Source organism: Trachypithecus francoisi, unplaced genomic scaffold, assembly GCF_009764315.1.
Source record: "Trachypithecus francoisi isolate TF-2019V2 unplaced genomic scaffold, Tfra_2.0 Lachesis_group13, whole genome shotgun sequence".
NCBI classification, from domain to species: Eukaryota; Metazoa; Chordata; class Mammalia; order Primates; family Cercopithecidae; genus Trachypithecus; species Trachypithecus francoisi.
Window position 1 is genome coordinate 83,768,484 of NW_022681458.1, and position 16,006 is coordinate 83,784,489.

General features: G+C 43.2%; 1 protein-coding gene across 15 annotated transcripts in view; it reads right to left on the bottom strand.

The window, feature by feature from the left end:
• The window catches only part of TANC1 (tetratricopeptide repeat, ankyrin repeat and coiled-coil containing 1), a 273,836-nt gene that overhangs the window by 182,746 nt on the left and 75,084 nt on the right, over positions 1-16,006 (bottom strand). Inside the window, exon 3 of one of the 15 annotated variants that reach the window (XM_033231386.1) lies at positions 9,154-9,313. The exons of the other annotated variants lie outside the window; for them this stretch is intronic. The gene's annotated coding sequence lies outside the window, so the exon portion shown is untranslated. The remainder of the gene's footprint in view (positions 1-9,153; positions 9,314-16,006) is intronic. 15 annotated transcript variants of the gene reach the window in all.

A 16,006-nucleotide genomic window follows, 5' to 3' on the forward strand; every position in this document is an offset into this window, starting at 1 on the left:
TCTGGAAACTGCAGTGTTTTGGTTAACTGGATCAGGCTTCCTAGTGAATGTGGTACCCAAGGCTTGGCCTCTCCCACCCCCACTGCCTCATACAGTCACAGGTCATTCCCCAGCCGCATGCCCAAAATCAGGGGATGCCCGTATGAAGATAAATATAATTCAGAGTCCAAAATACACGGACTTAAACTGGGCCATTGCCAATTTCTCATGGATCCTGGGTAACTGAGATGGTTTTTGTTTTCACGGTTAGGAACAGCTGCAAGAGCGCAATACTCTTTCTAGACTAATAAAATAACCTAAGTCTGGCTCAGTATTTCAGCTGTGGCAGCAGCCAAACTTCCCAGAATGGTGCAAGCCTCGTGCAGTTCTGGAAGAGCTGGGGTGGTAGTTCTGAACTAAACTGAAGGCATTCAAACCCAACCCAACAGCAAGCAAATACACACACACACACACACACACACACACAGACACACACACACACACAGAGAGAGAGAGAGAGAGAGAGAGAACACCACTTCAACTAAACATGGAATTAGAGTTAATTCCTATGGGTGGAGATGACATGTTATTTGTAGGGGTCCCATAAAACGAATCAAACCTATGAAGTTTTCAAGCCTCGTACTTGAAGGTATGTCACGTGCCATGTATGAACATCAGATGTTTTTCCTCTAAAACCCAGTGAAAGGTTCAATTAAAGCTCTTAGTAACTCTGCAATGAAACCTCTGATCACTGATTCTGTCACCACTTCTATTAACACAGACAGCATGAAACATATCTCAGACCTAAAGAACAAAAATCACTATTGTGAAGCAGCACAGAAAACACATGCACACACACGTATACACAGCTTACTTTCCTTGGGGAGGAAAAGGGAGTTGCAGAAGCTGCTTTTTCCACACTGAGACCATTCTTTATACACTCTTGCACATGTAGCCCAGTTACCAAGTTATTTCCTAAATGTAAGTGTGTGGTCCAAATGTCTCCCACTAAGGAAAAACAGCCCAATTAGAACCCAGTGGAAAACAAGACACATGTTTCTTGAATGGCTTTGAATTAGAGACAGTGAATGTAAAATTGTTGTAGATATAATGAAGATGTTGCACAGATGTACTAAGTTTTCATGGTCTCAGCAAAACATCTTCCTGGTACAGCAAAATATGTGAGTCTGCAACAAAGCTGGATATACAATAATTTTTAAAATATCTGATTCTTGTTTTTATGCTGTAAAACTTCTCAAGCCAACTCTCTTTTGCCTTTTCACAAACCTAATAAAGCCCATATTTCAATGTACTGATAATTCACTAAAAATAAAACTGCATTCATCTCCAATTGACATCACTTTTTATAATTCTCATCGATATTGTAAATCAATACAAATGGAAGATTTATCAATACAAACGGAAGACCTTTACTTCACAAATCCAGCAACCAACTACAAAAGCAATGGCAGAAGTAGAGATACTTATTTCACAGACATCCTCCTGTTTAGTCCTCACAACCACCAGGTGGGAACTATAATTATCCTCTTTCGACAGACAAGGAAATTGAGACCTAGAGAATCTCAGTAGCCTGCTCTAAGGTCACACCTTAGCTCTTAACACCTCATTCCACTTCTTCCTTTGGAGGAAAGACAGGCATTAAAACCATGCCTTGGCATCCTAAGCCTTGGATTTCCAGGTAAAACGACATCCAAGAACAAGTCTCTGTTACACAGCATGGGGCCTAAAGGTAAATGGCAAAACTGTAATGCTGTTCCGATAATCTGATTTAACTTAAAATGGTATCACAGGCTGGGTGTGGTGGCTCACACCTGTAATCAACACTTTGGGAGGCTAAGGTAGGAGGATCACTCGAGTCCAGGAATTTCAGACCAGCAGTGAGACTTTGTTTCTACAAAAAAAAAAAAAAAATTTTTTTAATTAGCTGGGTGTGGTGGCACATGCCTGTAGTCACAGCACTTTGGGGGACTGAGGTGGGACCATCATCTGAGCCCAGGTGTTCGAGGCTGCAATGAGCTCTTATCATGCCACTGCACTTGCGCCTAGGCAACAGAGTGAGGCTCTTAAACAAAAAAATATGTCACTACGTATTCCTAAGCATTTTCACTTATTCTTCTGAAAGAGAAACAAATGCTGTACTCCCAAGCACTTAATCCCACATCAGTCTATTCTTGGCTCTCATTTCTCTGTGCTATCACCCTTGAAAAAATGACCAGAATACCCACTTCAACTGCTGCCTCTATGCAGGCAAGTCACAAATCTGTTTCTCCATTCTTTATCTGTGCTACAGATAAACAACTGTATGGTGCTACATATGGTGTAGTACATATGGTGCTACAGTTACACAACTTTATTTCCAACTTGCTGTCATCAACCCTGGCTACACATACCTCAACATATCCAAAACTAAACCCATCTTCCTCTCCGTACTTCCAAAACCCACTCACTAGTCTGGGTCCAGGTTCCTGCTGATAAAGCACCATCCTTTTTAGTTCACCAAACTCAAAGCCCCTCCTCCTTCTCATGGCCTCCCTTTCTTGTCTGGTAGACAGCCAAACAGGGCTCTGTCTCACCAGTCCCAGCTCCTCTCCATTTGTTTCCACCATTCTGGGGAGGTCCTCACTACCCCTCCGGTGGACTTCAGGCTGAAATCTGTAACGTTAGGCCAATTACGTGCAACAGAGTTACCCGGGGCACTTGTTAAGAGGCAGGCTGCTGGACCCCACCTTGGAATTCGGTTCTTTAGGTCTGGGGTACAGCTCTCCTGTTGCAGATGAAGCAGTCCCTGATGTCCCACACTCCCAGGAACCACTGCTATTATACACTCTCCTCCCTCCCTTTCTCAACACTTACATAAATTCTTCTTGAATCTTAACATAAACCAGTGTAACCCTTTTAAAATCTGAACATTTAGGCCTCTGATAAGTAAGTTTGGATGGGAAGGGCTACCACCTGCCAAGGACCTACTGTGCGCCATAGTCTGTCAAGTTCAGTCAAAACGACTCTGCAAAATACACAGCACTGCCCCCAAATTTACAGGGCAATGTTGTAAAAAAACAAACAAACAAAAACAAAACAAAAAAAACCCAAGACTTTGAAAGTTACACAATTTCTAAATTCCACAATAGATTGGGTTTATATATGTATTAAAAGGGCCCTCTCCTTAGACACAGTTTAAAAACCAAATATGATGGAAGAGGGAGACCTATGAAGAAAAAGGAGCATTTCCTTTTCAGAACAGGGCCAAAGGAGGGACCTATGAGGAAACAAAATACAGAATAACCAGGTCTCAATTTACAATTCACTGTGGTACAGCACAAAAGTCCATCCATGCTCCCAAGAGCAATTTAACAGAATAAAGAGGGCCAATTGTGGTGGCTCATGCCTGTAATCACGGCACTTTGGGAGGCCAAGGTGGGAGAATGACTTGAGGCCAAGAGTTCAAGACCAGCCTGGGCAACATAGCAAGAGCCCATCTCTACAAAAAACAACTTCAGTAGACTCTGCTTTCGTTCACCCGCCTATACCCAAAAAGGTTCTGTATGATTTTTGTAGATCATATCCTTACCTGTTCTAAACTAGTTTTACTTAGGACTAATAAAATTTAGGTCTATATGTGCTATAAAAACAAGGTTGTTTCTTGCCTTTTCTGCCTGTGCAAGAACGATTTCAGCATCAACATCAGAAATCCAGAATTTCTATGTTCACATTATCGTTTATTAAAAAAGAGGGCTCGTGTAAGCCAGCAAATGATCAAGTCCCACAATTGAACACAACTTTTCAAAAATGCCCTGAATTTGAAAGCACTTTCCTGTACAGCAATCCATTTCCTTCTCATAAAAACTCTGAGAGGGCAAGCAGCATGATCCTACTGTCCTTGTCTCAGACAACCCAGCTAATAGACAGTTCATGGAAGAGCTGATGAAGCCACAGATGACATGGATCATCAAGAGTCATGTCTTTACCACTGATTATAAGAAAAAATATACATTAACAGATTCAAATATGAACAAGACCAGTTACTGCTACCCAAAGTCAATCTGCTTGCCAGATATCTACAACAGTGCTGTGGAAACAACTCAAAACAAGGTGACACGATACCAAAGGCAAAGGTGTTGGGGTCAGGTCAACCAACACCAGCCTGTGTGGTCTAAACCCCAACTATACCATGCTTTCCTGGCCCTGTGCCCCTGGGCCTGGATGTAAGCTCCCTCACCCTAGATTCCTCACTTGTAACAGAGATGACATACCTCAGAATAGCTGTGAAAAATCAGAAATAAAACATGACAAGTTTGTAGGACTATATCTAGCATGAAATGTGTATTATAGAAATGGTCACTAATGTGTTGTATTATTACACCTGTTTATACAGGCCCAGTGATAAGTTTTAAACATTTACAATTAAATGTTAGTGGTGTGAAGTCCCAAAATTGGAGACAGGTCTCAGTTAATTGAGAAAGTTTATTCTGCCAAGGTTGAGGATGCACACCCTTCAAACAGCCTCAGGAGGCCCTGATGACATGTGCCCAAAGTGGTGAGAGCACAGCTTGGTTTTATACATTTCAGGAAGACAGGAGACATCAATCAGTATATGTAAAATGAACATTGGTTCGGTCTGGAAAGGCAGGACGACTGGAAATGGGGAGGGGGCTGCCAGGTCACAGGTAGGTGGGAGACCAACGGTTGCATTCTTTTGAGTTTCTGATTAGCTTTTCCAAAGGAGGCAATCAGATGTGCATTTATCTCAGTGAGCAGAGGGATTACTTTGAACAGAATGAGAGGCAGGTTTGCCCTAAGTAGTTCCCAGCTTGAATTTTCTTTTAGCTTTAGCGATTTGGGGGCCCAAGATATTTTCCTTTCACAGTGGAATGACTTAAGTTTGCCTTTTCCTTCTTTATTTAGGAAATTAAGATAAAATGTAATCAGCAATTTTAAAATGGGGCTGAGGGAAGGCTGAAGGATGAGTCACAAATTTCTGGCTTGAGTGACAAGGTAGAAAGTAGTGCCAATGACCAAAATGGGAAAAGCAGACAAGCATGGGGTGAGTGGTTTGGAGTGGGGAGCAGGAAGCAGGCAATAACTGGGGGGGGAATGAGTTCAGTTTGGATATCCTGAGTTAAAAGCACCTAAGAGTCATCCAAGCAGAAATGTCCAAAAGATTGTCTAAGAGGAGGATGAATTCAGAGAGACCTGGGGGGTCCATTGAAGTGTGGGTGGTGGCTGAAGCCACAGAATTATTGAGGTATCCCCCAGAAAGGCTGAGCAGACTAAAAGAAAACCACCAAGGATGAACCAGGAACATGAGGGCAGATACAGCAGGACCTAAGAGGAAATTAAAGAAGCAAAAACAAAGCAGTCGAGTATGGTGCAAAGGGGCCGGGCACCATGGCTCATGCCTGTAATCTCAGCATTTTGGGGAGGCCGAAGCAGATGGATCGCTTGAATTCAGGAGTTTGAGACCAGCCTGGGGCCGGGCGCGGTGGCTCAAGCCTGTAATCCCAGCACTTTGGGAGGCCGAGACGGGTGGATAACGAGGTCAGGAGATCGAGACCATCCTGGCTAACACGGTGAAACCCCGTCTCTACTAAAAATACAAAAACTAGCTGGGCGAGGTGGCGGGCGCCTGTAGTCCCAGCTACTCGGGAGGCTGAGGCAGGAGAATGGCGTAAACCCGGGAGGCGGAGCTTGCAGTGAGCTGAGATCCGGCCACTGCACTCCAGTCCGGGAGACAGAGCGAGACTCCGCCTCAAAAAAAAAAAAAAAGAGACCAGCCTGGGTAACATGGTGAAAACCTGTCTCCACAAAAAATACAAAAAAAAATTAGCCAGGTCTGGTGGCTCATGCCTGTACTCCTAGCTATTTGACGGGCTGAGGTGGGAGCGTCACTTGAGCCCAAGGAGGCAGAGGTTGCAGTGAGCCGAGATTGTGCCGCTGCACTCCAGCCTAGGTGACAAAGCCAGACCCTATCTCAAAAAAAAGGAGAAAAGAATGGTGCATAGGAGCCCAGAAGAGAAAGCTTTGATGAGGAGTGATCAGTAGAATCAAATACTACGGGAAAAGTCATGTCAAGGACTAACAAGTGACAACAGGGTTCAATGATAAGAGGCCATCTGGAACATCAACAAGGCAGTTTCCATTGAGGCCAAGGAAACCAGGAGATAGGCCATCTGTAGGGTCAGTCCCTCCTAAATTGTAAAATTCTTCAACTTCAAAACTGAAACTCACCATTCTCCCTCAAACCCACCAAATTAATAAAATGTCAAATAGCAATGGGTTGCAAGGTTTTCTTTCACAGAAAAGGAATTTGCAAAAGAGAGATGCAGTCTAAAACCACAAAACCATTTAACATGATCTTTGCTATTAAGTTCCTATCTACTTTCTAAAGTTGGTCCCAGGTAAGGAGAAAAATTAGTGAATTCTCTGCCAAACAAAAACTGAAGGCGGGGGGAAAAAACAACTTTCTAAATAAATTTCCTTTCTGATAAATCTCTATGGGCAATACATTTAAATTGCTATTTCAATGTTACTTTGAGAAACGTGTTACCACAGGAAGAAAGGCTTGGTTTCAATATGCAAATCTCTTGTAAAATACCATTTAAGCAGATTTCCACCTGGATTTCTCAGTAAGCCTAAACTCTTGTTGAATTTAGCAAATTCCTCTTCCATGTCATTTTTCTTGTTCTTTGTCGTGTTAGAATAGAAAATGCTATCGCATGCAATTTTAAGTGAAAAATATAAAATGGTTTTACAATATGAATTATGGCACAACAGAATGTTTGGGTTGGCAGTGTCAACTGGTTAAACAGGTCAGTGGAATTCAAAAAAGTTCCCCTAAACATCTGCTACGGCTAAGAAAGAGGTTTTTAAGTTTATTCCCCATACAAATATTTTTCAAAAGTTAAATATCTCAAATATTAATGACTATTATAGAATTGTCATTAATATACAGCAAAAAAAAATTGAAGATCTGAGGCTTCTGAAATATGTTCCTCTAAAAATACTACTCACTCTTTGTATGCATCACTGAATTTAAGCAGGCAATTTCTTCAGATTTTCTGGTAACTAATTTTATGTATCCTTTAAACTCTTTATCATATGTGGCTATCTTAATTTTATTTATTTATGAGACAGAGTGTCGCTCTGTTGCCCAGGTTGGAGTGCAGTGGTGCAATCACGGCACTCTACAACCTCCGCCTCCCGAGTTCAGGCAATTCTCGTGCCTCAGCCTCCCAAGCAGGTGGGACTACAGGCATGTGCCACTATGCCTGACTAATTTTTTTGTATTTTTAGTACAGACAGGGTTTCGTCATGTTGCTCAGGCTGGTCTTAAACTCCTGAGCTCAGGCAATCTGCCCGCCTCAGCCTCTCAAAGTGCTAGGATTACAGGTGTGAGCCACCGTGCCTGGCCCATATGTGGCTATCTTACTTCATGATATACACTATCACCTCTTGTGGAGCTTTAAAACAACAACAACAACAACATAGCATGGACTCCTCCTCCCCCAGATTCTAGTTCAGCACACCTCAAGTGAGTCCCAGTATCCTAATTTTTAAAGCTTCACAGGAATTGCAATATGTACTCCTCTGCCCTGCCCCTGTGGAGAAGCTCTGCCTTTTGGCAGGATCCCCTAAAGTTCTGGGGAGCAATGTGGCCACTGCATTCCTCATGGATAGCAGGGTGTGGCAGAAGTGACTGCAGAAAATGAAATCCTGCTGGCAAGTCACACAAAACAGATGGCAGAGTACAACGGGCACATCTCAGACATTTCAAGAACTCACAGCAATTTGGAAGCTCCTTTAACCTTGACTCCTATTCCCTTGGAGCAGTATTTCCAACACCCACAGAGAAGAGAGCCGGGTCAGTGTCTTTAACGCCCCCAGGCAGTCAGTTGGTCCTGGATGTCTTGGGGACTCCTGCTCGCTGCCTCCACTGTGCATGGCTGGGCAGAAATGGCCACAGTCTTCCAAGCTGTGCTCACTTAAGATGGGATTGGAGACGCCATTCTCAGCCAGTTCTCTTTCTTAAAGGAGGGAATATCTGAATCCTACTACATTCTACACATTGGAGACAGAATGCAAATAAAAAGATGACTAGAACAAAGATCGTATACATTAGGGGCCTCCAGCCTCACCAAACCTCTTGAAATAGTTTTAAGACAGGGTTTCATGCTGTCTCCCAGGCTGGTACAGTGGCGCCATCAGAGCTCACTGTAGCCTCAATCTCCTGGGCTCAAGCGATCCTCCTACCTCAGCCTCCTAAGTAGCTGGGACTACAGGTGCATGCCACCATAACCCAGCCATTTTTGTTTTGTTCTGTTTGGTTTGGTAGAGATGAGGTCTCGCTGTGTTGCCCAGGCTGGACTCAAGTGATCCTTCCACCTCAGCCTCCCAAAGTGCTGGGATTACAGGCGAGAGCCATCATTCCTGGCATTAAAATAGGTATTTCTGTTTCACAACTTACACATAAGACTACAGTACAGGGAGAGCTCAGCACATGGTTAGCAAGTTTCCTCAAGTTCCCAAAGCCACACACAACTAGAAAATCCTCCTTGAAACCCAGGGGAAGAAAAGGGATGACAACTCAGAATAAATTGAACAGGATAGTCTGTAGAACGGGCATGAGGCAGAGCCTATGCCAGCTTTAACTGACATGACCCTAAAAAGCCAATGTATGAAGAGCATTTGAGGTAAGGCAGCCTGTAAACGTTCCCTTATTTGTCTGTCTTCTAGGAGCTATAAGGAGCCTTGTCATTAAACTTTATGAAGTTTTTCATGGGGAGTGAGGGTAGGAGAATGAAAATGATACAGATTAGACAGCCAGTCTGATTTTATTAAAAATGTGAAAATTTTATCAGTTATACTTCTGACAACTGTACTTAAACTGTAAATAAAGACAGTAAGCCATTCGGTCAACATATATTAAATGTTTTCAATGGAAAAGTACTGTGCTAGACACCATAACAAAGGGACCCACCATTCTAAAATGGGCACAAGTCAATAATCTTAGAAAAGCTTCAAAAGAGCGTACTAAAGCACGCATGTTATTAGTAAGAGTGCTTTAACACAGTAAGATAACGATTTAAGTTTCTCTGAAGAAATCTGATTTACTTTCAAAGCCCTCAAAATTTTCCAAGAATAATGTATCTTGAATACCTGGCCTGTCCAAGCATGGATTCCCTATGAGCACATCCCTGGTCTCAACTCTCCTCACTCCACACGCCACTTGCTTGCAACAGAGAGTGGTTGTCTCCCTCACTCAGGGGTGCCCATAAGTTCCTCCAAACAAGTTGACCATAGAAAGCTGGCAAGAGAACTGGAAAAAAGAAAACCTGTCAGCACTCTTCCCTATGAGACAAGAGGCACAGAGTTTATAAACACCAGCTCTGACGTCCCTGAAAATTCCAAAGCAGCAGTAATGGAGAAAAAGACATCACATGTACATACTGTCAAGCCCAGTAAAAGCAGAGTGACCAGGGGGTTGGCAAAAACAAGAGAATTCATTTCTTCCTCAGATGCTCACTGTCCAAGCTGAGGCAGGACATCAACTGAGAAGCACCTGCTCTTAAGCAAGGTACTAGATGCACCCGGTTTACCACCACTATCTCAGGTGTTCTCTTTATGTGAAGCTAACAGGTTTACAGCCCAGTCCACAATGAAATGTTTTAAAAGTTTAAGATAACGGCCGGGCGCGGTGGCTCAAGCCTGTAATCCCAGCACTTTGGGAGGCCGAGACGGGCGGATCACGAGGTCAGGAGATCGAGACCATCCTGGCTAACACTGTGAAACCCCGTCTCTACTAAAAAATAGAAAAAAATAGCCGGGCGAGGTGGCGGGCGCCTGTAGTCCCAGCTACTCGGGAGGCAGGAGAATGGCGGTAAACCCGGGAGGCGGAGCTTGCAGTGAGCTGAGATCCGGCCACTGCACTCCAGGCCGGGCAACAGAGCGAGACTCCGTCTCAAAAAAAAAAAAAAAAAAAGATAACGTGCCAAGAACCACTCTCAAACCCTTAGCGTGCTGAAGTCCCCCTAAGCACCTCCTTCCCCTATCTCCTGCCTCACCCCTCAGAAGTCCCAGGTTTCTAAAAAATGCACCATTCCCAAACACACCACTCAACTTCACACCTTTGCTCTTTCTCTTCCCTCAACCTGAAACCCTCTCTGTCACTCTGGAAATTAGTCATCCTCCAGGCACAGCTCAAATGTCACCTGCATGTCCACACCAACACCCCCCCCCCCAACCCCTACCACCACCCAGAGTCTTGCCAGCCCTTTCTCTATGCTTGGAACACCTGGCTGGCCTCTGAGTTGCAGCACTGGCTTTGTTCCGCCCGAGCTCCCTTCCTACCAGTTTCTCCAGGGCTGGTCTTCCCTCACCCACCACCTTCCTGCTCTCATTCTCATCACAAGCAGAAGCAGATGCTCCATGCATGCTTGCTCATTGCAAGATTCCAACAAGGACCTCCTGTGACTGACCCAGAGCCTATCTCGCTGGGAAATGTCCTTTTTACTGCTACACCTTTCCTGGAAAACATTCTTTTTCAAGGGTGCTCTCCGTGTTCAAACACACCACCAACTAGGCTCCTGCCCAAGTCAATCCTGCTGGGCTTCACTGCCAGAAAGAATGGGATCATGTGCGGTCACGTTTGGGCCAAAAAAACCACCTTGGCAGGGCACCAGGGTGCTAATAGGTTTGTGCATGCCGAGGCTGGATGGAGGCCTCTCCTCTGCCTAAGTCTGTTTAAAGAGGAGCTCCAGAAGACCTGCTGCCTTCCCCAGCAGGACTTCAAAGATGACAACGGAGAATAGGAGTTTTTCTCTGGAAGGAAACAGGGAGTAATACAGGAGATGGGTTCAGCCTTTCCCTGACTTCAGGGTCAGCTGAGATCTCATTTGAGCCAAGTGCAGAGGAGAACCCTATGTGAACCAGGTGGTCACCCCCACATCAAATGCCTAATGTTTCCTCAAAAAAAGCCTCAACTCAAACATGCGGTAGGGTTCCAAGATGGCCGAATAGGAACAGCTCCAGTCTGCAGCTCCCAGCGTGATCGACACACAAGATAGGTGATTTCTGCATTTCCAATTGAGGTGCCTGGTTCATCTCACTGGGACTGGGTAGACAGTGGATGCAGCCCACAGAGGGTGAGCCCGAAGCAGGCCAGGGTGTCACCTCACCCAGGAAGCTCAAGGGGTTGGGGAATTCCCTTTCCTAGCCAAAGGAAGCCATGATAGACTGTAGCTGGATAAGACTGTAGCTGGAAAATCAGGACACTCCCACCCTAATACAGCACTTTTCCAACGGTCTTAGCAAACGGCACACCAGGAGATTATATCCCGTGCCAAGATCAGTGGGTCCCACTCCCACAGGGCCTTGCTCACTGCTGTGCAGCAGTCAGAGAGAGAGCTGCAAGGTGGCAGCTTAGTTGAAGGAGGGGCGTCCGCCATTGCTGAGGCTTGAGTAGGTAAACAAAGCAGCCAGGAAGCTCAAACTGGGTGGAGCCCACCATAGCTCAATGAGGCCTGCCTGCTTCTATAGACTCCATCTCTGGGGGCAGGGCATAGCTGAACAAAAGGCAGCAGAAACTTCTGCAGACTTAAACGTCCCTGTCTGACAGCTCTAAAGAGAGCAGTGGTTCTCCCAGTATGGTGTTTGAGCTCTGAAAACGGACAGACTGCCTCAAGTGGGTCCCTGACCCCTGTGTAGCCTAACTGGCAGACACCTCCCAGTAGAGGTCAACTGACACCTCATACAGCCAGGTGCCCCTCTGAGATGAAGCTTCCAGAGGAAGGATCAGGCAGCAATATTTGCTGTTCTGCAATATTTGCTGTTCTGCAGCCTCTGCTGGTGATTCCCAGGCAAACAGGGTCTGGAGTGGAACTCCAGCAAACTCCAACAGACCTGGAGCTGAGGGACCTGACTCTCAGAAGGAAAACTACAAAACAGAAAGGAATAGCATCAACATCAACAAAAAGGACATCCACACCAAAACCCCATCTGTAGGTCACCATCATCAAAGACTAAAGGTAGATAAACCACAAAGATGGTGAGAAACCAGAGCAGAAAAGCTGAAAATCCTAAAAACCAGAGCACTTCTCCTTTAAAGGATCACAGCTCCTTGCCAGCAATGGAAAAAAGCTGGACGGAGAATGACTTTGACGAGTTGACAGAAGTAGGCTTCACAAAGTCGGTAATAACAAACTTCTTCAAGCTAAAGGAGGATGTTTGAACCCATCGCAAGGAAGCTAAAATCCCTGAAAAAAGATTAGACGAATGGCTAACTAGAATAACCAGTATAGAGAAGACCTTAAATGACCTGATGGAGCTGCAAATCATGGCATGAGAACTACATGACTCATGCACAAGCTTCAGTAGCCGATTTGATCAAGTGGAAGAAAGGGTATCAGTGATTGAAGATCAAATGAACGAAATGAAGTGAGAAGAGAAGTTTAGAGAAAAAAGAGTAAAAAGAAACGAACAAAGCCTCCAAGAAATATGGGACTATGTGAAAAGACCAAATCTACGTTTCATTGGTATACCTGAAAGTTACGGGGAGAATGTAACCAAGCTGGAAAACACTATGCAGGATATTATCCAGGAGAACTTCCCCAACCTAGGAAGGCAGGTCAACATTCAAATCAGGAAATACAGAGAACATCACAAAGATACTCCTTGAGAAGAGCAACCCAAAGGCTCAAAATAAAGGGATGGAGGAAGATCTACCAAGCAAATGGAAAGAAAAAAAAAAAAAAAAAAAAAAGAAGCAGGGGTTGCAATCCTAGTCTCTGATAAAACAGACTTTAAACCAACAAAGATCAAAAGAGACAAAGAAGGCTATCACATAATGGTAAAGGGATCAATTCAACAGGAAGAGCTAACTACCCTAAATATATATGCACCCAATACAGGAGCACCCAGAGTCATAAAGCAAGTCCCTAGAGACCTACAAAGAGACTTAAGACTCCCACACAATAATAATGGGAGACTTTAACACCCCACTTGTCAATATTAGATCAATGAGACAGAACGTTAACAAGGATATCCAGGACTTGAACTCAGCTCTGCACCAAGCCGACCTAATAGACATCTACAGAACTCTCCATCCCAAATCAAAAGAATATACATTCTTCTCAGTACATCGCACTTATTCCAAAATTGACCACATAGTTGGAAGGAAAGCACTCCTCAGCAAACGTAAAAGAACAGAAATCACAACAAACTGTCTCTCAGACCATAGTGCAATCAAATTAGAACTCAGGACTAAGAAACTCACTCAAAGCTGCACAACTACACGGAAACTGAATAACTTGCTCCTGAACGACTACTGGGTAAATAATGAAATGAAGGCAGAAATAAAGATGTTCTTTGAAACCAATGAGAACAAAGATACAACATACTAGAATCTCTGGGACACATTTAAAGCAGTGTGTAGAGGAAAATTTGTAGCACTAAATGCCCACAAGAGAAAGCAGAAAAGATCTAAAACTGACACCCTAACATCACAATGAAAAGAACTAGAGAAGCAAGAGCAAACAAATTCAAAACCTAGCAGAAGGCAAGAAATAACTAAGATCAGAGCAGAACTGAAGGAGATAGAGTCAAAAAAAAAAACAAAATCAATGAATCCAGGAGCTGGTTTTTTGAGAAGATCAACGAAATTGATAGACTGCTAGCAAGACTAATAAAGAAGAAAAGAATCAAACAGATGCAATAAAAAAAATGATAAAGGGGATATCACCCCCAATCCCACAGAAATACAAATTACCATCAGAGAATACTATAAACACCTCTATGCAAATAAACTAGAAAATCTAGAAGAAATGGATAAATTCCTGGACACATACACCCTCCCAAGATTAAACCAGGAAGAAGTTAAGTCCCTGAAGAGACCAATAACAGGCTCTGAAATTGAGGCAATAATAGCCTACCAATCAAAAAGTCCAGGACCAGACAGATTCACAGCCAAATTCTACCAGAGGTACAAAGAGGAGTTGGTACCATTCCTTCTGAAACTATTCCAATCAATAGAAAAAGAGGGAATCCTTCCTAACTCATTTTATGAGGCCAGCATCATCCTGATACCAAAGCCTGGCAGAGACACAACAAACAGAGAAGTTTAGACCAATATCCTTGATGAACATTGATGCAAAATTCCTCAATAAAATACTGGCAAACCGAATTCAGCAGCACATCAAAAAGCTTATCCACCACGATCAAACTGGTTTCATCCCTGGGATGCAAGGCTGGTTCAACATATGCAAATCAATAAATGTAATCCATCACATAAACAGAACCAAAGACTAAAACTACATGATTATCTCAATAGATGCAGAAAAGGCCTTCAACAAAATTAATAGCCTTCATGCTAAAAACTCTCAATAAACTAGGTAGTGATGGAACATATCTCAAAATAATAAGAGTTATTTATGACAAACCCACAGCCAATATCATACTGAATGGGCAAAAACTGGAAGCATCCCCTTTGAAAACTGGCACAAGACAGGGATGCCCTCTCTCACCACTCCTATTCAACATAGTGTTGGAAGTTCTGGCCAGGGCAATCAGACAAGAGAAAGAAATAAACGGTATTTGATTAGGAAAAGAGGAAGTCAAATTGTCCCTGTGTGCAGATGACATGATTGTATATTTACAAAACCCCATCATCTCAGCCCCAAATCTCCTTAAGCTGATAAGCAACTTCAGCAAAGTCAGGATACAAAATCAATGTGCAAAAATCACAAGCATTCCTATATGCCAATAACAAACAGAGAGCTAAATCATGAGTGAACTCCCATTCACAATTGCTACAAAGAGAATAAAATACCTAGGAATCCAACTTACGAGGGATGTGAAGGACCTCTTCAAGGAGAACTACAAACCACTGTTCAATGAAATAAAAGAGAACACAAATGAAACAACATTCCATGCTCATGGACAGGAAGAATCAATATCATGAAAATGGCCATATTGCCCAAGGTAATTTATAGATTCAATCCATCTCCATCAAGCTACCAAAGAGTTTCTTCACAGAATTGGAAAAAATTCCTGTAAAGTTCATATGGAACCAAAAAAGAGTCCACATTGCCAAGGCAATCCTAAGCAAAAAGAACAAAGCTGGAGGCATGCTACCTGACTTCAAACTATACTACAAGGCTATAGTAACCAAAACAGCATGGTACTGGTACCAAAACAGAGATAGACCAATGGAACAGAACAGAGGCCTCAGAAATAACATCATACATCTACAACCATCTGATCTTTGACAAACCTGACAAAAACAAGGAACAGGGGAAGGATTCCCTATTTAATAAATGGTGCTGGGAAAACTGGCTAGCCATATGTAGAAAGCTGAAACTGGATTCCTTCCTTACACCTTATACAAAAATTAATTCAAGATGGATTAAAGACTTAAATGTTAGACCAAAGCCATAAAAGCACTAGAAGAAAACCAAGGCAATACCATTCAGGACAGAGACATGGGCAAGGACTTCATGACTAAAACACTAAAAGCAATGGCAACAAAAGCCAAAATTGACAAATGGGATCTAATTAAACTAAAGAGCTTCTGCACAGCAAAAGAAACTACCATCAGAGTGAACAGGCTACCTACAAGAATGGGAGAAAATTTTTGCAATCTACCCACCTGACAAAGGACTAATACCCAGAATCTACAAAAACGTAAACAAATTTTCAAGAAAAAAAATCAAACAACCCCATCAAAAAGTGAGCAAAAGAGATGAAGACACTTCTCAAAAGAAGACATTTATGCAGCCAACAGACACATGAAAAAATGCTCATCATCACTGGTCATTAGAGAAATGCAAATCAAAACCACAATGAGATACCATCTCATGCCAGTTAGAATGGCGATCATTAAAAAGTCAGGGAACAACAGGTGCTGCAGAGGATGTGGAGATATAGGAACACTTTTACACTGTTGGTGGGACTGTAAACTAGCTCAACCATTGTGGAAGACAGTGTGGCCATTCCTCAAGGATCTAGAACTAGAAAT